This window comes from Arvicola amphibius, chromosome 17, assembly GCF_903992535.2.
Source record: "Arvicola amphibius chromosome 17, mArvAmp1.2, whole genome shotgun sequence".
Lineage (NCBI taxonomy): Eukaryota > Metazoa > Chordata > Mammalia > Rodentia > Cricetidae > Arvicola > Arvicola amphibius.
In genome coordinates, this window is record NC_052063.2 from 14,849,078 (window position 1) to 14,873,506 (window position 24,429).

Here is a 24,429-nt window from a genome sequence, read left to right on the forward strand (position 1 = left end):
TAATGCTTTTAGTTTTGAGATTATGATATAACTGCTTAAGTTCTCCCTTCTGCTTCCTCTCTTCATATTGTTCGCCATACCTCTCCTTGTTCTTTTGCAAATCCATGGCCTCCTCATATATGCATGTGTGCTCGTGTTTGCGTGCGGTTATAAAACCTGTTCATGGCTGACCATTTGGTATAGGATAACCACCTGGCCTGGTCTTCCCCTGTTTCCTCAGTTACCCATAGTCCTTTGTGTAGGGTTGAGACCTTGTCGTTTTCCCTCATTCCACTTTGACGTGCCAATTATTGTTGGCTGTGTTCAGTTCATGCTTAGTCAGTCATGTTGGTGAGAATTTAGTGTGTAGCTTCTGTCATTACTAGAAGACAAAATCTGAAAGTGAATTCCCTTGTCCTCTGGTTCTTACAGTCTCTCTCTCCCCTTCCATATGTGGGTTTTTAATCTTTTTAAATTAAAATATAACTATGTCATTTCTCCTTTCCCCTTTACTCCACCCATGTTTTTCCTTGTGCTAGCTTTATCCTCCTGCCCCTCCTCTCAAATCCATGGCTTATTTCTCTTTGATTGCTATTGCTGTACACACACACACACACACACACACACACACACACCTCTCTCAGTCTGTTTAGCGTTACTTGTGTGTGCATGATTTCAGGGTTGATCATTTGGTGTTGGATAACAAATTAGGGGCTCATCCCAAGAAAAGACGATTCCTCCTGTTTTTAACATTTACACTATGTATTTTTTTTTTACTATATCACTTTCTATCTGTGTGACCACAAGTCATATCTTTTTAAAAAATATTTATTTATTTATTATGTATACAATATTCTGTCTGCCATGTATGCCTGCAAGCCAGAAGAGGGCACCAGACCTCATTACAGATGATTGTGAGCCACCATGTGGTTGCTGGGAATTGAACTCAGAACCTTTGGAAGAGCAGGCAATGCTCTTAACCGCTGAGCCATCTCTCTAGCCCCAGATAAGTCATATCTTTTTGCCTCAATTTAACCAAGAAGAAATATTGATATAAATGTTATAGCCATTCTATGTTTTTCAAAAGGAAAAGTACAAGTAAATTAATACCTCTTATAATAATTATCCGCCAACTCTAATCAACATCTTAGATATTGTACATAGAAATTATGACTTCCCCCATGTTGCACATTTTGGTTAGATATAAGTTAATTGTCATGTCATTTTATAATAGAAATTAGGGCAGATGCTGAAGCACTGGAATTAGTCACTCTGTGTGATACAACATTTTTATTCAGCATGGAATGGGGACCAAAGGGAGAAGCTGGCCTGAGGGAATCTACACAGCTTCCCCCATTCCTTCCCAACCTGAGATTTTATTGCATGTCTCACTAATAGGTACTAATTTTGGTAATCCCCCAGTGTCTCCTATATTACCTTACTAAACCATATTTTTATACCAGAGCATATTAAAACAGTACTGGCTTACAATTTCTTTGTATAAATCTAGTGACAATTACCATACAAGTGATGTGTTCTTATTTAGAGCACTGCGATAACTTTGATACTTTGATAACTTCCTTTTCATTTCTTATTTTATTAACTATTTTTGAGAAAATAATGTGATTCCATCATCCCCCTTTCCCTTCCCTCCCTTGGATCCCTTTTTTTAACAAAGGAAGTAAGTAGGACCCAGGGGTGCAGTTCTTTTCATAAGTTCATTAAGCCATAGTGTAGGCAGCATAGGACACCAGATAGAACACAGGAGAAAAGAGACATGTGTTTCAGTTGTAAGAAATTAAGCAGAAGTCATATAATAAAAAACATTCCAAGCACACAGTGGTGTTAAATGAATGCTATACCATTTAATGTATTCAAAACAATGACTTCCATTGGTATTATATGCTGATATTTACAAAATTCTTTAGGTACAGCACCTGCGTGGCCCAGATGAATGATGCATCTCCTCCCCTTCCGATGTCACCCTACATATACATCACTTATCAATTATTACAGTAATGGTTTTGAAAGTGTAAGACTTAAAAAACATGTGCCTGTGAGTTCAATGAGCTTTACTGAAGATTTGCTTTTGATATGCCATTTCAAAACTTAGAATTTATAATGAAATCTGTTTTCCTGCTATGTAAATTATCATTTTATTAGAATCATAAATGAGACTACAATTCCTATTTTGAACTATAATAAATTGAGATGATAATAAACTTTATATAAGGTAAGTCTCCTTATTTGGAGGAGAGGAAGAGTTTGAAAAGAACACAGCAAATAGACTCTTCAGAGAAAGCAAGAGTGATATACCCTGAAGAACATGCAACATTTTCCATTTAATAAGGAAAAAGTGTGAAATATAACTTTGATTTTCACTGGCAAGATGGCCCTAGATGATTCAGAGATAAAAGGTGCACATTGCTTATAAAATGATTCAAATAATTATTAAACATCTAAGAATTATTGCTAATAAAAATTTGCTGAATTATGAATCAGAAATTTTAGAACAAAACTCTACTTAAAATGAACACAAGTATTTATCCATACATGTATATGTATGTATGTATGTATGTATGTATCTATCTATCTATCTATCTATCTATCTATCTTGAAAAATGAATATTAGTAATGATTGGGACTGTTTAAAAAACAAACCCCGAGTCAAAGATTTTAATAATGTAAAATCTAAATTTAACCTATTCTTGCCAATATTAAATGATATTGCTGTAGTCAGGAAAAGGGACCACAGGGCAGCATAATCTATACCAAAGAGCACTGGTTCTTGATCTTGCATGTGTCCTCTGCTATCATGTGTCTGTGTATAGGTGCTGTCCTGGGTTCAGCATCCTCATCCACAGGATGCGAATGGTAGTAGTTCCTGCTCTGCCTCAGTATAACATAGTGAAAGCCAATGTTAAGGGAATAAGCTTTAATAAAACAGTCTATCAATGCTAGGTATGATTAGATCACAATAGTGAAGGAATGGCATAGACTCAAAAGGAAAACAACTGAGTTGGGGGTGAAACAAAAACTACTAGCAGTGTGTCCTTGAACACCCCGTGTTTTATCTATTTTCTTTAGTTTAATCCATGATCTATTAACATACAAAATGATTTTAAAACTCACTAGCTTTATCTGTTTTATTATGACTTTGTTGGTTAGTGACTTGGGCTGATTTAGTTTGGCAGCTCTACCACCCTTCCCTGGAGTTCTTCATGAAACTTCAGTCACCTGGCGACTCTGAGAAAGCTACAGATCTGCCTGACTCCCAGCGCTGCTGTTGGATGGGCGATCTAAGAGCTATCAGTAAAATTCTTTTCGCTTTTCCCTCTCTAGTGACTCTATCTGGCTTCTTCACATGATTTCAGGCTAGTATTCCAAGATCTCAGAAGCCATATGTTCTCTTGGAGCCATGCTCAGACATCTTCTTTCATCCCGGTTACCGTGTTCTAGCAATAAAATCAAGTTACTTGGGCAGATGATGTTTAAAGAGCAGGAAAATAGACTCTACTTGTCGGTAGGAAAATGTCAGCCCATTACCAAGAGCATGCCCACACAAGGGTAGGTGTGAGCAAATGATTGTTCACCCAAGGTTGGGCATCGGTGTATGAAAAATAATTATTTTCAATAAAAAGTGAGAGAATTAATTCCCTTCTTGTTTAGCTTGATGCAGCAATGCGCTGATTGAGACCAACTTACAGCATGATGTGTTTCTTACCAGACCATGGGTGGCTGAAGGGTAGCTGCATCAGCAAAATGTCCTCCCAAGAGTTGTAACAACTCACAAAAGCTCCAAACCTGTCCAGCCCTCAGCAAGCTCCACTGGAAGGGCCCTACTCCCTTAGTAATCATTTATATGACTTTAATGATGGATCATGAGTCTCAAAACTCTCTGATGTCCCCGTGCCTTCTGAAAAAGGTTTGTGGCCTTCCCGAATCTCAAGACTCTCCCTTTTCTGTTCAAGACAGAATGTTTCAATTTGAAAGAAATAGCTAGATACAAGATTAGAAAAAAAGGATGGGGACAATATTCTTCTGCAGTTCTTCACAGCAATAGTTTGTTGTTTGATTTAGTAGACACAACCTTGAGGAAGGCACACATTCTAAAGAAAAACTCACATTTTCAGTACAGGCCATTCATTAAGGATGGTGACTTGGGGCTGGAGAGATGGCCCAGCAGGTTAGAGCACCAGTTACTCTTCCAAAGGACCCCAGTTCAATTCCCAGTACCCACATGGCAGTTCACAACCCCCGTTAACTCAGTTCCAGGGGATTCAACACCTTCACACAGACATCCATGTGGACCAAATTCTAGTGCACATTAAAAATAAAGAAAAAAGAGAAAGAATGGCAAATCAATGAAGAATGAACATGCTAGATTTCTATGACATTTATAAAGAGTACAGGAAGAATCTAAGGAGAGGCGGGGAGAGAGGAGAGAGAGGGGAGAGAGGAGAGAGAGGAAGAGAGAGAGAGAATATCAAGACACACATATCTGAGAAGAATGTGGGTTAAAAGGAAAAAGGGTTGAAACCTTGGGATAAGGCATGTGAAGAATACCAAACATCCCAAACTCAGGTTTAGCAACTTCATTGAGGTTCATCCGTTGAAGGAAGAATAATGTACAGGTGTACACAATAGTGACCAAAAGAGAGCATGCTCAGCATAATGTAAGATTAAACAGAGTAGAAATCCAGGGGTCTACAGCCTACTTTCTAGAGCCATCATGAGTAAGTATTTACTTTAATCTACAGTTCTGTACACGAAGCTGTCTGGGAAGACACTAGCTGAAAGCAAAAGTCAGGTTCAGAGATTTACAAATACGCGTGGCTGTTGAGGTCCTGCTTTACCTACACATTGTAGCAGGCTGTTTTAGATCATTAATCTTCAAAAAGCCAAATAATATAGATTTTGGAGTTCATTGCATACAACACATACATACATACATACATACATACACACACACACACACACACGGGGGGGGGGGTAGGATTATGTTTATAACAGATTGGGTTGGCTCCCCAACACATCTCTTTAAGTAGGGGCTGTCCACTTTTGATACTTCATTGTGGCCGTTTTGGCACAGCTAATTTTGATAACAAAGATATTTTTATGTTGTTGATTTTAGACAGACAGTCTTGGACTTAATTTTCAAGAATGAAACTTTCAGAGATTTTATTCTGCGATGGGAAGTTGGAAGGTCATTATTCCCCCATTCCTGAATCTCATCATCCCTCCCATGTCTACCAAAGAGCCTGCAGATGGACTGAACTTGGATCCCCCACAGCACATGAAGGAGAAACTATATGCACTATGCAATTTTCTTCCAAGAAACAATAGACATGGTTGCTTTGCGAGTGTGCCCAGATGGATAATTGTTTTAGAGTAGAGACGGGGTACAAGGGGAGGATGGCTCGGTTGCATTTGAGCCTCATGTTGCAATGTTATTTTCACTTCTAAGTCCTGCAGGAGCTCTCTCAAAAGAGCACTGAGGATATTTAAAGCCACTTCTGACTTACTGTGGCCTATTTAGTGAAGAAGAAAACCTTAAAATAAAATTTAATTACGGCACTTTTTATGTGCTTGCCCTTTTATAGAGTTGATGTGTTATTTGAAAATTTAGTTCTCATTGGTATGGTTCCGAGGATATCTAATAGGAACTGTCTAGTTCCCCCCACCAAGGAACAAGCCCGAGTTGAAGTTCTAAATCTTGCAAATGGTCATGTGGGTCATTCTCCTGACCCTTGGAGAACGGAGTAACAGACAGCTCTCCTGCTGAGGGATTCTCTCTTCTGAGCCTGTGAGAAATGCCAGTGCATCTGCGCCCCCAGATATAGAGTGGCAGATCTCCACAAAAGCTTCCCCAGTGCTTGTGCTGTCCTCTGGTACAAGGGCTACCATAGGCAAGGAGGTGGCAACCTGCAAATGTCAAATATTGTGACGTATTCCTGGTTGGCTCATTTTTTTGTTGTCTTTTAAAAACACAGCAAAAGGCATTTATTGACTATCTATCTGCTTCATTTTTTATTGACGAATTATGCATTAGATACGACTTTGGATTTTAAAGGCTGTGGTCAAAATATATAATATAGGCACTTAAGATAACATATTAAACATGGTACATGAAGCTTTTCCCTAAGTACTGGAAACTAAACCTAGGGCCTCCTTCATGTCAGGTAAGTATTGCTGCTGTATGATCATTGATTTTAAATGTTTTATTTTCAGATAGAGTTTCAGGGAGTTACTACTGGGGGTTGGCAAGAAGGCTCAGTAAGCAAAAGGGCCTATGGAGAAGCCCGGAAACAGAGGTTGGACCCAAAGACACCCATGGTGGAAGGAGAGAACTCACTCCTACAAGCTGTCCTCCGACCTCCCTAGCAGGCCATGGCACATGCACATCTGCTCACACACACATACACATATGCACCTAAACAAGTAAGCAAAAATGTAATTCAAATAATTAAATAAATTAAGTTACATAGCTTGCACTTGAACCCACTCCACAGCCCAGACAGTCCTAGAATTTATAATCCCCGACCTTAATCTTCTAATAAACTAGTCATTAAAGACATTGTAATTCTTGGTGTTAATATAATTTTTAGCAGTAATACAATATGCACAGGAACATTTTAGTAGTATTATTTTTAGAAAGCTTTTATTAGGAGATGCTTTTTTATGAAGAGAAATGAGGGCGGTTTTCTCTATCCTTGTCAGTAATTTTTCAGTTATGTAACAAGGCACAGTCAAAGGTCACAGGCTCCTCAATGACTGGCTGAATTGTTTGGGCCACACTGTGACTCTTTACAGTTAATATGGTTTTAAATGCAGAGATTCAGAGTGTGTGATGACACTGTATCTATGGATTAGCTTAGAAATATATCCCCGAAGTGAAAATAAATGGGGAACGGGAGGTGGGCCACTGGAGACAATCAATCATAATAGGAATTCGAGCATCTTTGAAGAAGAAAATACTCTCCTGCCCAGCAAACAATGTCCACCTGATTTTAAATACCTTTAAATAAAAAAATGTTATAAGGGAAGAGAGAATTATTTAGCTGAATCTCTATTACATGATAGTTTAGCAGATGCTGTCAGAGATAAATATCATCTCTTCTCTTAGACTGCTGAAAATCCTGCTTACAGGGTTTTCCAGGTTATTAGTTGCCAAATATTAATACGCCTGTCATTCTCTGTAGACTTGCCCCCTCCAGTCAATGGGAGTCATGGTAATTCTCAGGAAATTCTCAGGGAGCTGAGGTTGCAAAGGTAAGATTGTTAAGCCTTCTTCTGCCTGGGCAGTTTTATGATAAAATCCAAGCTCTAGATTTATAAAACAAGCAGGTGAGATTAACCTCAAGGCTTGTTTTTTTTTTTTCCTCAGTAAATTCCCACCTCGTTGAGTTGACTTCACCCTTGTAGGGATTTCATGAAAATGATTCGTCCAATGAAGACCAATGAAGAAGATGACTGTCTTAAACTCAACTACCACAGAAATTGTTGTAAGGGTGGGCAGATCACTCAGTGAGTTAAGGGCTTGCTAGGCAGCCACAAGGACTTGAGTTCAGATACTTACTACCTGTGTAAAAGCCATGCGCAGCAGCAAGCATCTGGAACCCCAGTGCTGGGCACTGAGCCAGTAGCATCTCTGTGGCTCACTGACTAGCAATCTAGCTGGGACGCCCAAGTTCAGTAAGAAACTCTGTCTCCAAAAAGTACAGTGGAGAGTACACAGGAGGATCTTGAAGGTCAAGTTCTTGCCTTCTGTCACCTGTAGAGGTTAGTGCACTCATATGCTCATGTGCCCACATATGCGTACACCACCCAAAGTGGGGCGATAACCCCGTGACAACTGCCAATATAGTTTTTTTTTTTTGTGTGTGTGTGTGTACATCAGCTCAAATTTTTCAGTCATAATTTTGTTTTTGGACACTCTTGATCTACCTTGCCATTGTTAAATAGGCATCTGTAGCTATTGGATGCCACTCACTGTTTTTCCTTTGGAACTTATGAATGTTATAGACAGCTTATGTGTGTTTTGTCACAACATACTTATACAAGAAAAATCTGAAGCTGTTCTTTTTTTTCTGAGCAAAAAGGTTTTTAAGTCTAGGAGATCAAACACGGGATTTATGATAAGAAACTTACCCACTAATGCTGACTTAGCTGTTGATTAAATTCTGCTCAGATCATATATTTTTCCAAAGCTATATCCATTTTATGTGAGGCTTGAATAATAACACCAATGCTCCTTCACTCTTGTGAGTAATAACACCACGACTATTCTGATTAAAAACTTGAACGGGTGCCTGGCACAGAGAAGCGGCTCCATGAATGATATTTTCAGCAATAGAAAGTTATTTAAATGCAAATGTCAATGGATCAGTAGATGAAGGCTGAGTTTGTCATTCTATTTCCATCTCTTGCTTAGTTTTCGTAAGTAATTATGGGTACTCCCTTTCAAAGTATGCCAATAAGACTCATTTAGCCTTTAGAAGGCCTGTAGAGTAAACATGGGTCTGCTCATTGTAACCGAAGATTCAGGCGGTAGTGTAGGAGTCCCCTAGACTGGAGAAGCTCTAGGTTCAAAGCATTCGTACATTGGCAACACAAAGGGGATTCTGTCACTGAAAAAGTTTGGTTCTACAAAATGAAAATGAACAAAACTTGTACAGTTGATCTAGCCCTAAATATTAGAGAATTGTACCTAAAATCTAGATCTGACTTCCCCTTGAAAGGGGACAGGAAATCAACACTACGGAGACAATTAGTAGATGTTGCCATTTTTAGCAAGAATAGCTTCCTTCCTGTTGTGCAGTTGAAATAATCACATGATTCCCATTCAAAAACAAAGGCCATTGAGAAGCTAGGATGGCGTCAGTAACTCTGTCAGAAGAGCAAGCAGAAGTCAGGCCCTGTCCTCTAGCAACCTAAGAAAAAGGCTACGGGAGCCAGAGTCCCTGATACTTCCAGTTGTTTCTCCAATCAGAGAGAACCTTCCACCTGTAGGTATCGTGGGATTCTCTTTAAGACACCTGGCTCTTTGAGTGATTCTGAGACTCTGTTAATTAATTTTTTTGGGTTCAGGATTCTTCTAAGTGAATTCCTATTAAGTAAAAGATACTTCTAATAAAGTCTGGCTAATGTATCCCAAGATGATATACTGTGTTCAAGCAGTTATATTTTTCTCTACTTCTTTCTTTGAGGTCAAGATATATCATAATCTAAAAATATATCTTTTTTTTGTTTTGCAGACTTAGACATAGGAAAAAACAGTGAGGAAGAAATGATACCATCTTCCTGTTATTGGGGTGTCAATAGCTTCTACTAGTCAAGTAGGCTTTTGGATTTTTTATTGAAGAACATATTTGCTGTGCATGGCAAAATGTCTTTTTCATGGAGCAGTTGGCGATCAGCACCCAGATAAAATGACATATGCAAGACGGATTTGGCAAGGAGCAACCAGAGTGAGAAATCGTGCATGCGTATTCGGGATGGCCAGCAGGCTTTACAATCTGTTGCACTGGAATTTTCGGGACTTACCACAGACAATGTTTGTTATTGCAGAGAGTTTTGTTTCCCAGGAGGAAGGAAGATTAACCAAAAGAAATACAACAGTACAAAGTACACAGATGATACAGCAAAATAAAAGCCCGGACTATAAACCACAAATGGCCCAATGTGTTTGCTCGAGAATCTCTGGCGAGGTCCACTATCTACTGCCTGCATCCTAAGGATGTTTACTGAGAGAGAACATTGAGTAATGCTTGCCCTGGATTTTCAGTGAAGTCCCCCTATTAGCCCCGCCACTCCAACTCTTCGTGGTTTGTTAGCCTTCTATTATTTCTTCTTGGCATATTTGGCTTTTGTTTTCTCAATTCTGGCTGGCCTGTGGAATGTGTGTCAAGAAGCAGGACTTATTTACTCATTGAGAAACTGACCACCAGGGAGGTGTTGAGCATACCCCAGGGAAGAAAGATAGAAGGGCCACGTGCTCAGCCACCCACCGCATAAGATGGCAACTCTGGGCAATGAGCTGTTTTGCTCCTAATATCACAGTGGAGAGCCCAAGGCAGGCGGATTGGCATCTCAGGCTAATTTGTGTGTGTTGTTTAATTTATTCTTCAGTCAAAATCTTCTGTGAATTCCACAGATTCCTTCCTCATGGTGAGAGATGTATAAAATTCTTATCTTTCCCTGGAGGGAATGGTCTCTAAGAATGTTTTCAAAACACTCGTGTTCTTTATTTCAACCACAATTGGGATGGTTAAGCTAAGAAGTAAATAATGTCTTCTATGACACTTAGCCTACTCTTTATCTTAGTAATTAAGTTCTTAGAGGCTTTCTGGTACAGCAATCCTCTGACAGCAGGATGAAATAAACAGGACTTTTTCATGTAGACAATAATGCTCTAGAGCAGAAGGAATTAGAATTATTTCTTCTTCTGATCCACATCGGATCACTTTGACAAATATGATATTGGAACCTGGAGGGCACATGGATACTCCCATGACATACAGCAGTCACTCTCGGGCTCCTCATCAAAGTCACAGTCATAAAAAGAATAACAAAAAAACAAACCTTGCAGATGAAGGGAATAACACTGGAAAATTTCAAGAGAAAATTCGTAATTTTTTAATCAATTTATTATTGAATTCTATTATACTATTGTACAACCATTGTGATGATGGTTAATCATTACTTTGTGGCCTTAATACTAGCTGGGTCACCCAACATTTTACATGTATGTTGGGATTTTATTCATATAGCAGCCATTTGAATTAGTACAAATGCTAATCTAATGAATTTATTTCAAATAGAAGTCTACAGAAATAATTGTATTTAATTGAGATCACATAACCTAGTGCTGATGAAAAGCGAGAGATTACTTTAAAGCCATAATCTTCTAGATTAGTGGTTCTCAACCTTCCTAATTCTGTGACCCTTTTTTTATTGTTTGTTCTTTTGAGACAGGATTTCTTGTGTAGCTTTGATTCCTGTCCTGGAACTAGCTCTACTAGACCAGGTTGACCTTGAACTCACAGAGATCTGCTTGCCTCTGCCTCTCAAGTGCTGGGATTAAAGGTGTGCGCTGCTGCTGCCACCACCACCACCACCACCCAGTCAACCCTTTATTACAGCTCCTCATGTTATGGTGACCCCCGGCCATAAAATTATGCTCATTGATACTCTGTAAATGTAATTTTGCTACTGTTATGAATCATAATGTAAATATTTGTGTTTCCTGATGGTCTTTGGCAACCCCTGTGAAAGAGTTATTTGACAGTAAAAGGAACTGCAACCCATAGGTTGAGAACAACTGTTCAAGATCCTTAAGCCACTATTATGTTGCCTCTGTGCTATTCTGTCTGTCTCTTTCTCTGTGTGTGTTTTGCTTGTTTTCAAAACAACATCCCTTAAGAGTTTATTTTATATATGTGTTTAAATTCAATTAAAATATACTGAGTCTCTTTCATCATTTCAGGTACCTAAGCAAAACATTTGTCTCCTTGGTGGCATCTTTGATTTCTGCTCTTTATTTTTCTTGGTGTGCGTATGGTAATAATATCTACAGGGCAAGTGATATTCTTGCCCTCAATCCTACCACTTCAGAGCTCGAGGCAGGAAGACCTCTAGTTCATAGCTACCTTGAGCTTTATGAACATTATCTCAAAAATGTGTTGAGATGACAGTATCTATATAATATAATCATCAAACATGTTATGGTTATTAAAAGAGAGATATGGCTATTATTGCCATAAGTAAATAAGTTCAAGGCACAGAGTGGGTGATTAAGAAACGTTGAATGATTGAATGAATGAGCAAGTGATTGAGACAAAGTCTTTTAAGAAGTTAACAGTCTGGTCTCATGGGCACCAGTCTGGTGGTAGAAACACCTAGTTATCTGTTTTAGGTGTCAAGGACTTTATGTTAATGGAATATACAGATTAGAGTGGACAAAAATTAACTAATAATCTTGGGTGTGAACTATAGGGCAGAATATTCATAAAAACGTCTTAGAAGGAAGAAATGAAGGACAGAAACAAAAGGAAAGGATATCAGAATGGTACAGAAACTAGAGAGGAAAAGATTTTTAAAAAGATGAAACAATTAAGAGATTATCCTAAGGACAAGAGGGGGTGAAATTGGAGCAGGCAATCACAGTAAATAAAAAGAAAACAGTGAATTTCAGAAGCACCTGAGAGATCAACAAGGCCTCATACTGATTCTGTCAAGGAGGTGGAGGAGAACAGGCCCAGTTTCCTTGCTTTTTCACCAAACTGAATTACGGTGGTATGAATGAGATAGAAAAAAAAAAAAAAAAAAAAAAAACAACCATGCCCCATAGTGCAGTTTCAGGTGAGTTATTGCAGCCCCAATTTTCATTATTCTTGAATGTGAACTGAAAGCAGAAATCGGCCTTGTTTCCTCCAGTTACGACGAGGATAAAGTGATCTATGAGGAACGGAAGAGAGTGGCTGGTTGTGACTGCTCAGGTCATCCTTGGCTCTCTTACCTTGTGTAGCTTTGGCAGGAACGGGGTGAACAGCAAGGATCCAGTGTGCTGTTCAGTGTTGGGGAATCTTTGGTTGGAGGTCCTTATGAGCCGTCTGACTCAGAGAATTGCTCCTGACGCTTTCTGAGGCGTAGAGACCAGGTCAACCACTCAGGGATGACAGAAGATGCGATTTCCAGGAATGGGTCCATTTAGCAACGATTTCAGCATCATCTATAGTTCTGTGAGTGCTTGCGTCTAGCACCCTGCTGTTACCATTCAAAGCCAAAAAAAAAAAAAAAAAAAAAAAAAGAAGAAGAAGAAGCCAAGAAGCCAAACTGCCTGCAAAATGTAGAAAAGACAAATCTACTTCTGGATCTGTAGTTCAACCTGTTGTTCCTCTGTGCGTCCGCAAGTGCCACTTAAGCTGTGACTTTCATCTCTCATTTCCTGTGTATATTTTTAAATGTTTAAAATCACTTCTTAGTATAATGGTATTATAACACTTAATTTTTCTCATGGTAGTGCTTTTAAAAAATTAGCCTAAAATCTTCGGTCCTTTAGTTATAAAGTGTGAGATGTGGAAGATGCTCAACATTTAAGCACACTTGCTGCTCTTAAAGAGGACTGGAATTTGGTTCCTAATGCCCATACCAGGCAACTCACAATCCCCTATAACTCTGGCTCCAGAGAATCAAAAGTTCTCTTTTGGCCTTTGTGTGGCAATCTTCAACACACACACACACACACACACACACACACACACACGAGAGAGAGAGAGAGAGAGAGAGAGAGAGAGAGAGAGAGAGAGAGAGAGAGAGAGAGAGAGAGAGAGAGAATAAAATAAACCTTAACATTAATAAAACGTATGACCAGATAGTGGTGGTGCATGCCTTTAATTTCAGCACTCAGAAGGCAGAGACAGACCTCTGTGTTCATGGCCAGCCTGGTCTACATAGTGAGTCCCAGAACAGCCATATCTACACAGAGAAACCCTGTGTTGAAAAAAAGTAAAATAAAATTTAATAGAAGGAAAAAACTATACAACCATAGCACTATTTTGAAAATTATTTCTAGTATTTCTTACCTTTCTGACTCCCACTGAGAACTGGAGGATGAGAGGAGTGCTCGATCCTTATATTTTGTAGAATAATGAATAACTAAATGTAGGAAGCAAATTCCTTTGTCTTTCATGCCAAATTCAATCAACTACTTCACACTGAGCTTCAAATGAAAAGCAGGTCCATGATTTCCAATAGCTGACCATCTTCCAAATCATCTTGCTCTTAAGATTTATCAGTCAGATTATAAAACCAAATGTCTAACTTATTTTGTAAGGTATCATGAATTTATGTAAGCGTATTCTTTAAAAAAATCATTATACAGACTACTTCAAGCTGTAACAAGTACAATGTCATTCCTTCAGGAGACCCAGTGAAGCATAGTCGAAAAATACGGAATTTCTGTAGAAACTAAAGCTGAGATATTTCCATGTTAACAAAACATTCAACAAACACAAAAAAATAATTTGAAGAACATCCTCAGTTTCGGGATTCTGGGCAGCAGATTAATAGCACAGCTCTCTGAATCTTTGCCTGACGTGTATTGTTTATGCGATATGTTGCCAGTATGCTAATATCTTAATTCACCCAATACCAAATGCACCGCAGACTGTTTATGTAACCTAAGAATGCACCGGGGCTCTTGAATTTAGCCTCTGGGAAGGACAGCACTCAAGTATTCACGGCAAATAAGCAATCAGACATCTTAAAACTCTTCCTTTGATATAGACTCTACCATGCAGGTTCAAATGCCACTTGTGAGAAAATAGCATCATCGATTCCATTCCTATAGTCTGCATTGAGCTTGGACTTCTGATGACGTCACACTCCGACTGTGCTAGAGGTCAAACTCGCTTCTATCCATCACAGTATCAGCCCATTTGTTCTGTTGCGAGGGCACTGTGCTGGGTATTTATCTTACAGATTTCTTTCTTTTTCCCTTCAGTACGTAGAGAAACATCTTGCTCTTTTTAACAGTATAAGCTCCCCTAAAATCATGTCTTTCAGAGAGTTTCCACCAGCGGTCTGGGTGACTGAGTGTGTTTGTGTGTACATACAGAGAAGAAGAGGAAATCCGAAGGTCTATGGAAGCGATACGAGCTGCCCGCTCTTGGTAGACAGCTAGATAACCCCACAGTAGAGTTCACACAGAGAATGTAATGAATCCCTTACACTCTTGCATGGAAAAATAATAGCTCCCTAACATTCTGTGTGGACATAGTTCAGTGAAGGAAAGGATGGGGGATTTTTAACAGATCCTTAATACATTTTGATACTCCAGAAAGTTGAAATTTTGGAGGGTTGGGCTGCAAGAATTCTCGTTTAAGAGCTCCAGCCTGAGGAGTTAGCATCCTCGCTAGACTGAGTAGCTATGAAAAGAGCCTTGCTCCTGATCCAGAATCCCATGCATTCAGGGGTCATCTTAGAGTCTAAGGCAGTTAGAATGAAAGACAGGCTGGTCGGTGACATATAGAGGTCAGGCGACTTATAGTGGTCGGGCTTCCAATCCTCATGCCCTTCTTGGATCAAGGAGTGAACTGCATTTCACACTGATAAATCAGCTGAGGATTTGCACTGGTGTTATGGTAACCCCCCCCCCCCAAACCCATGGTCTAAAATGGCTGTGACTCTTCATACTAGTGTCCTCCCCCATGTGGCGTCATTGTTTTGCATCCTTTTTGTACCATCTGTGCTATGCCTAGCAGGTACAGACAATGCATCTTTTAGAGAGTTATCATGAAGTGCTTCCTAGTACAGACCATGGATTTAATCGGGGAAGATTCAAGGTTACAGTGGACTATCGAAACGAGGTGATGTTTAGGCCTAATAGCACATTCGGGTGGACAAGGTGACTGATGTCTACTAATAAGATTTTCTTAAAGGCATGTACATGTGTGCTTTGATTTTAGGACAGTACCTAAACATGGGACATTAACAATAATTTTCAGACTTTGTATTAATTTTTATGTCTGATGTGTATGGTGTTGTGGGTGGAAGCTAGGGCCTTATCACATTCCATGAAAATGCTGCTTAACCACCAACCCGAATCTCCAGCTCTACGATAATCTTTTATTCTCTGTGTATTTGTGCGTGCATTTGCATGTATGCAGGTGCATTTGTATGCAGGTACAGATGTGTGCATGTGGTAGTGTGTTGAAAGCCCCAGGTTGGGCTGACATATGTACACCCCACGTTGCTGTGCTATATGTTGTAAATCAGCTTTGACAAAACTTGCACATTCCTGCTGGGCGGTGGTGGCACATGCCTTTAATCCCAGCACTTGGGAGGCAGAGGCAGGTGGATCTCTAGGAGTTCGAGGCCAGCTTGGTCTACAAGAGCTAGCTAGTTCCAGGACAAGCTCTAAAGCTACAGAGAAACCCTGTCTCGAAAAACAAAAACAAAAACCAACCAACCAAACAAAAAACCAAAACAACAACAACAACAAAAAACTTGTATGTTCCAGAGTAGAAGAGTGAGGATTAGAATTTTTAAGCAAAAGGAACAGAGATACAGGAGAAATAAGAAACAGAAATGAAGAGCAGCTTCGGGAGGGAGGGACGTTCAGTGAATACTGAATTTGCCCCATTTATTCTCCCACACGCTCATATCCTTCACTCCAAAAGCGGACAGGGGAGGCAACAGACTTCATTAGCAGGACACCAGGAATAGACTTGAATTATCTGACCTTTGGAGCAGGTGGAACAGATCTCCTTCAACACTCAAAATACTAATTAACCACACCCTTGGCCAGAATCGCTCCTTTGCAGCCACACCTGTTGTTAACAACTTTGAGAGAGCAAAAACAAGCTCAAACTCCTTGACCTTCAGACAAGGTGGAATGGGCTCACGTCTGTGTGTGCCCCAACAGTGGAGGCTAAGAGACAACCTCCAGTATCAATCCTCAGGAGGTGTTCACTTGGCTTTTGAGAGATTAAGTCTCCCACTAGCCTCAATAATGTAGGCCGTCTGGTGGTTGAGCCTCAGGCATCCATCTGACCCCAGCTCCCCAGTGCTGGGGTTACACGTGCACACTACATGGGTTCTGGTGAGTGAACTCAGGTCTGTATGTTCCCTCGTGCTGAGCAGACAAAGGAGGTAAGTACTTTATGGTCTGAACTATTTCCCAAGTCCACTGGAAAAGAAGCAACAGAACTTGAGGATGAGGGTGAGGACGCAATCTGTCACGTGTTCCTGGAAGCATCACATCGAGGTAGACAGTCTAATGAACCAAGACAGGAAAGGCATGAGCAAGACACACACACACACAGACACACACACCCACCACACACCACACCACACCACACACACACACACACACACACACACCACACACACACACACACACACACACACACACACACACACACAACTGAACAGCACTGTGTGGGAAAGGGTTTGGGATTGCTATGGAAGAAGAAAAGCAAGGGATGGTGAGATTACCTGGCGCAAGTGAGAAGGAAACATGGAAAATGCAACAGAGAGAGAGAGAGAGAGAGAGAGAGAGAGAGAGAGAGAGAGAGAGAGAGAGAGAGAGAGAGAGAGAGAGAGAGAGAGATGGTGCTTCCAGTTTTTAAAAGCTGCCTAGCGCATGAGCACAGGGGTTGACGTGGCTACGTTATATGCAGATGATGGGGGCTCATGCATGCGTTTAAGGTCTTAGCTGAGTCATACGTGGATGATGTAATCCATGCCTCATGTGGGTCACACAGGGGCCTTTTAACATCCCTGGGGGCCATTAGGCACTTCTGCCTGAGGACTTGTCTGCACATGCATGGCCCCTAGAACCCAGAAGTATCAGCCTTATTGTAGCTGAAATCACTACAGACAGAAACTGGGGTCATTATCTCGGATATCAGTCTTGGTTATACCTAGAGATACATCTTTACCTTGAACAATTCAGAATGCTAAAGTGTCTGCTGAGGGTGAGAGAGCAGAATGAAATAGGGAAAACAAATGGGCTGTGCTCTGGAGGTGTTTGAACGACTCAGAGAAACGAGGCTATAACCACCACAGCAGGACATTCCAAAGAACGAAAAGTGAGCACATAGAACATGGTCATGCTGGCTCAACATCTTAAACTCTCCAAAATTATAATAAAATTGTTGTGCATGTATGTGTGAACAGATACATTACAGATCCATCAATCTAGCCTTCTACTACTGAAAAACTAATTATGAAAAAGTCCCAAGCATGAGTGAGAAGAGTTGTTAATTAATTAGGGGGAAACAGGAAAAGAGATTGTTCACATTCATCTACAGGATAAAATGTAGAGACGTTAAAACAACATTGTTCATGGCGGCCTAAAATGATCCTGGACATTTGAAAACATTTGTAGGAGTAGGAAGTTGACTAGATATCCATAGAATTGCATTGAATAGTATCTTTTTAATGACCTGGCCCCCGCGAGGTTTCCCATGTTCTAGTGGACGACCCAACACTCATGCACATGTGGGCAGCACCAATTGGACTTGGATTATAAAAATAAATAATAAACAAGAAAAAGGGCATGAAAAAATTGGGAAGGTAGTTTATTGAGAAGAATATACGGGGAGTAAGAGAAAGAAAATATAAGGTACATCTAATCTTATTTTACTGTACATATGTATGAAATTCTAAAAACTAAAAAGTAATTCAGTCACATATATATTTACTGTTCTAGGTTTACAGGTCAGAAAGCAAATTGTAGGATAATCCCTAAGATATTACCTTTAAAAGATATTTAACATACATTTATTTATTTTGTGTACGTATGCATGTATGTACACTCATGTCTGTGCAACTTATGCGCATGTGTCATGGCTCTTGCATGGAAGTCATAGAAAAGCATAAGGGAGTTGATAATCTCCTTCCATCATGTGGGTCCTGAGGATGGATCATCAGGCTTGGAAACAAGGGATTTACCTGCTGACCCAGCTCCCCAGCTCATATAATCTTAAATCAAAATCAAAGGTGTGCGTGCATATTTCCTGAGAATAGAGGACAATCTAGAATGATGGTATAGACTGTTCTTATGAGCTATTTCAGAGAAGAAGGTTGGAGAGAGGGAGAGGTGAGGTTTGCAAGATATGTCACTTGTATGACTACATCTGTTTGGAGATGTTTGCTAGTTTGGGATTCAAAATCTGAAATGGAAACCGATGTCCCGCTGCAAGTCTCTGGGTTATTATAATTTACTGCAAGAAGAAGCGTCTCTGACAACTGATCTATATGGGTAAGCAGGATGCTGTTAGGAGTCATTTTATTGCGACATTACTTTAGCAGAATGGTAGCAATAGACTTTCCCCTAGTTCCATGACCCATGCAGCATTGGGTTCGTGACCACTTTAGTTCTGTCATATAATGTTTCTGTCTCATGGAGTGGATCTGAAGTCCAATCTAATAGTGCTCGTTTACTCACGTAACGTTTGCTCCTCTATTGTACTCGTAGATCTTGTATTCAGGTCGCTGTTGTAGGCAATAGGATAATGAGTGGAAGGAGACACTTTGGAGAACTCAGTCCTAAATGGGATGTCTTTATCAACCCTCTGCTCAGAGATCTGTGCAGAAGAGAAGATTAAAAGGTTGTAAGAACCAGAAAGGAGGGATGATTCCTAAGAAAAACCATCTTCCAGACACAACAGGGCCGATAAACGTGTGAACTCAGGGACTGTGACAGTATGTACCAGTCTTACACAAATAGAAACCAGACAAAATTGCTGCACTGGGAAGGGGAAGTGGACACAAAGTCCCACCCTAACCAAGAAGCAATTTGCAATGGATACCTTCTGGGAAGGGAAGTCAGTCTTCCCCAAGAAAGTGTCATTGGCTTCATCAGCCACAGTCCAGAGCAAGCTCTAGGCCCAGCAATAGTTCGCAAACACAAAATGGACTCCGTGGTGGAATTTTTTCTACTTCTCGTTTGTTTAGCTTTTGTCCTACTGTTTTGTTTGGTTGTTTGCTTTGAAAAAAATTCTTTAATTTTTGTGGGTTTTGTTGGGAGGGGGAAAGAACATGATGTTCAAGTGAGTACACAGGTGGCTAGGTTGGAGAGAAGTTCAGGATGAACAAAGAAAATGATTAAAATATACGAAAAAGTTTAAAATAAAGTGAAAAACAAAATAAGAAAAACAAATCAAAATTACCCAGGAAAATTTCTACTTTGTTGAATGAGAAAATAAACTTTAAAAATACTGCTCTCAATATCTTATAAAAGCACCACTTTCAATATTATTTTATAAAAGACATGATGTTTATTCCAAATAAATGGGAATGGGAAAATTGTGAGTTAGTATGTTCTAAGTCATAACAGTTAAAGGTAAACCCAAATAATGTTTTTGTTTTCTTCATTCCAACACAACCCAGTGATCAATCCTTCCCTCCCTCCTTCCTTCTTCCTTCTTCCTCCTTGCTTTCTTCCTTCCTTCATTTTATTTAATGCTTATTTAGTTCTCTCTTTTTTTTTCTCTTTTCACTTCTCTGGTATCATGATGACCATTAGGAATACAAGTGAGTATCAACAGTTGAACAGGACAGCTTAAATTGTTCTTTTCACCAAGCCTGAATTCTTTCAGAAGACTTTGATGAAGATAGTGGGGTGATGTAGACCATAGGAGAACTATTATGGATACAGCACAGGCTACAATTGATACCTTATTTGCAGAGCGTTACACTTTGAAGTGGAAAAATAGGCAGAAGGTGGTACCATTTACTAAGACAGAGAAGATCAAAAAAGTAACAGACATCTTCCATGTCTCCGTATTTGAAGCTGGTAATCGAGAAGTTAGGAATCAGATTTGTTTAGCTGTAAGGAGTTAGAGAGAGCATTTAGCCACACAGTTGGGAATGTCAAACAAGTGGTTTAAATCTGAGATCCCAGAGCTGGTCAAGGTCAGAGACTGATATTTTGAGATTCATCATCATCTCAGTTCAATGGTCACTTAAGGTAGGAAAAAAAATTTGAGGTGGTTTACAAGATGTCAGCATGGGCACTGCGGTACGATGACTGTTACGATGACTGTGTCGTCAGCCAGATCACTTGGGAGTTCACAAGCAAATGGGCGAAATATTTCCTTTGAAATGTGACAATAGGTGAGAACCGTCTTAGGTAGATTTGAGATGCTAGATCAATACTGGAAACAGTATTTCATTGACAAAATTAGTGCTGTTTAAATTTGCAGGCAGCATGTGCATGAATGAGGCTTTATCATTGAAATCAGCTTTACTTAAGCTTCTCAGACACATGTCTGTAAGGGATATGCAGGCTTGCTCTCAGGCCGTAGACAATTGGTGGTGGTGTCTCATTCCTGTGTATTCAAAGCTTTTCTAAAATTCTTAATTTGCACATCGCATTTAAAGCAGTTCCTTAATTCTCCTTTTGCTCTCATCTCTCTACTATATTATTTAACACTTTTAAGAACTTTTGCTAAAAATCTCGTGCACAGACTATGTAATCAATTGTGGAGACTTACAGAATCAGCACTTACAAAGCATTTTTGGAGATGAATAATGAATGACGTTTCTTCTAGGTGATTTATTATCGACCTCTAAAATATCAAAAGAATGTTTAGTGTCACAATAATTTGGAAGAATAAATGCAAAATTTAAAGCAGTGATGTAGAAGAGCACATAAAAGGGAAAAAACCGTGAGGAAGAGAGTAAAGAAACTCGTATGTATGTGAAATATGAAATGCTTCTGTCAATGGTCATCTTCTTGATGGACTACAGGAATGGACCCCACAATTCCCTCAAGCTGTTCAGCTGTGGCAATGAAGATGCTAGAATGCTATCCCAGGAGAGCTTTCTAAAGTTTGTAAGAGTGCCAGCCATACTGTGGTTTGAGATTTGAACAAACTGCTCTGGAAGGAGCTCTGAGGCCTACCAAATATTGTCGCCTTGGATATATTCTGCCCTACACTACCAAGAAGGAAAGGGCAGCAGAGTGCCCTGAATACCACAGTGTGCTTCCTCACAAAACACCATGTTACTGGTAGGTAATATAAATAGGTTTCCCCCCCCCCCCCAAGTTTCCACTGTGATTAAGGAAAATTTGCTGAGGAAACAAAGATAATCTACAGAGAATTGTGAAATTGATGAGGGTTCAGATACCCACAATTTGCCTTTGAGCCAAAACAAATGCAGTATTTAGAAGTTTCTTTCCCATAGGTATTTAAGGGAAAGAGAGAGTCTCACTGCAATCTACAGGCTCCATTTCAAAAAAGAATGCCACAATCCTGATAAGGAAAAGCACAACTTTAATCTGGGTTTCTAGAATACTTAGATTAGAGCATACTAAGCAGTTGAACTTTTTCTTTTAATCTAAAATTGCTCTTCACCCTCAATGATCGAAATGTTTCTAACTCAGTATATACAGATCCACTGTCTAGAGCATTTTTGTTCGACCCATTAACATGCATTTTGGTGCAGTGGTTTCTTTAAGATAATCATGTCAAAGTTTTAGTTCCTAAAAGCAAGATATTGAATCTATGTGATCACTTTTTCTGTATTCAAATAAACTAGCCTGCTTCTCTCTGAGGAATGATCTAAGGGCATACACATGAAATTCACAGATTTATTCCCAGGGGGGGGGGAAGGAGAGAGAGAGTAGATAGTAATTATCTACTATCATCTATCCATCATTATCTGCATCATATCTATATATTTATTTATCATCTACCTATATCCATCTATCTGTCTATCATCTATTATAATTACCTATCTGTCATCTATCTATATCATCTATCTGTCTGTCTGTCTATCATCTGTTTATTTTGAGGTGAGGGGAGCAGTGATAGAAGCCAGAGGACCACGTTCAGGAGTTCTCTCCTTTTACCATGTGGGTCCAAGGGATCAAATCAGGTCATCAGGCCTAAAAGCATGATGATTTATTCACAGAGGTATCTCACCAAGCCACATTTGCTTATTTCCCTTGGGATTTTCAGGAAGAGGTAATTTAATCCCACAGAGATTGTCAGATGTCATTGAATGAACCTGTGTTTTGTTCTCTGTCATCTCTCTGTCTCTCTCTCTCTTTCTCTTTCTCCCTCTTCCCATCCCTTCTTTCTCTCTGCATTCAGTTTAGTTTTCCCCACCTATCTCTGAGTTTGAGGCCAGCTGATATACAGGGTAAGTTTCAGGACAGCCCAGCTTAGACAGTGAAAGACAGAAAGTTGATGAAAATGTAATTAAACAAGGGGGGGGGGCATGTTCCAGCCACAGAAAGCAATAGAACGTGGCAGTTTGGGCTATAGGATTATGGGTTTAGAGCTAAGTACAAAAGTACCACTGAGGCCAGGCATGTGTCAGGGGTGTCCCTGAATGAAGAGCTACTAGAGAGGCCATTTCAGGAAGCTGTCAAGTCTGGATTGCCTTAAAGAACCCAAGATGTTAGAGATGCCAAAGTTGTGGGATACCTGCTGAGGAGAGCTGCTAAGAGGGAGTGGAACCAGCCCAAGAGAAAAAGGTGTGTTGCAGTCAACAAGGCTGAATGGAATTGGAGATCAGAAGAGTGTTTTGACATCAGACATAGAGAAGGAGAGTTTGGAGTTTGCCCAGCTGTTTGCAGTCTTGCTTTGGTCCAGTATTTCCTTGCTATGCTCCCTTCCCTGCATTTTGGAATGGTAATGCACACTCTGTGCCATTATATGTTGGAAGTACGTAATCTACTTTTTGATTTTGATTTTTACAGGTGATTACAGCAGGAGATTGCATGAATCTCAGGAGAGACCTTGAACTTTGGACTTTAAAACATTGTTGAGACTGTGATAGACTGTGGGGACCTATAAAGTTGGGCCAAATGCATTTTGAAATTATGATATGGTTACGAGTTTATGAGGACCAAGGAGTGGAGTGTGATAGTTTGAATGTAATTGGCCCCCATAATTTCATAGGGAGTGGCACTATTAGGAGGTGTGGCTTTGGTGGAGTGGGCATGGCCTTATTGAAGGAAGTGTGTCACTATGGGACTGGGCTTTGAGGTTTCCTGTAATCAGGCTACCAGCCAGTGTCACAGTTGACTTCTGTGGTCTGCAAGATGTAGCACTCTCGGCTCCATCACCATGTCTGCCTGCTCCCTGTCATGATGGCAACAGACTGAACCTTTGAAACTGTAAGCAAGCCACTCCCATTAAATGTTTTCTTTATATTAGCTGCCTTGGTCTTGTTGTCTCTTCACAGCAATAAAAACCCATGCTAAGACAACATACTAACTTAAAAAGTTAATCAAATTTAAGATAGTCATTAAGACATCAGAATGGATCAATCTAGATCATAAGAGAAACATAATCACTTTTCAACCATTTTAAATCAGTAAGATGCAATATAACATTGGTAAAATTGATTAGGCACTCAAAAGAATGAAATATTGAGTCTCTTTAGATAATTGTATTACAGATAGATTAATGAACTATACAATTTTATCGAATAAAGTCATTGAAAGATCTATAGAAAAATAATGTTATAATCTGTAGAAATGATAAGGGTTTCCTAGGCAAGACACAAATCCAGATGTCAAAAAAGAAAAATAAATAAATAAAATTACCTATTTAATTAAGTGTAAATATGTCTTTAAGACACTACAAATATAGATACAATAAGCAGCCATTGCATAAATTATACTTGAAAATAATTAACATCTGGAACACACAAAGAAATTTCACAGACTAGTTAGTGAGTTGAAAACAGTTTGTAGATAGTTTGGCAGAAAACAGACAAAAACAAATGGCCAAAAAGTATAAAAAGTGTTCTTATATTTACACATAATCAGATCTGTGCATATCAAACATCCATTTGATTGGAATCTGTGTAAACATGAGTAAAATCCCACAGAGAACAGGAGCAAGCAATCTCTCTTCATTGCTTGTTCTGGAACAAACTGTATGGTGATCAAGCCTCTTTGTTGAGCAATTAGGAAAG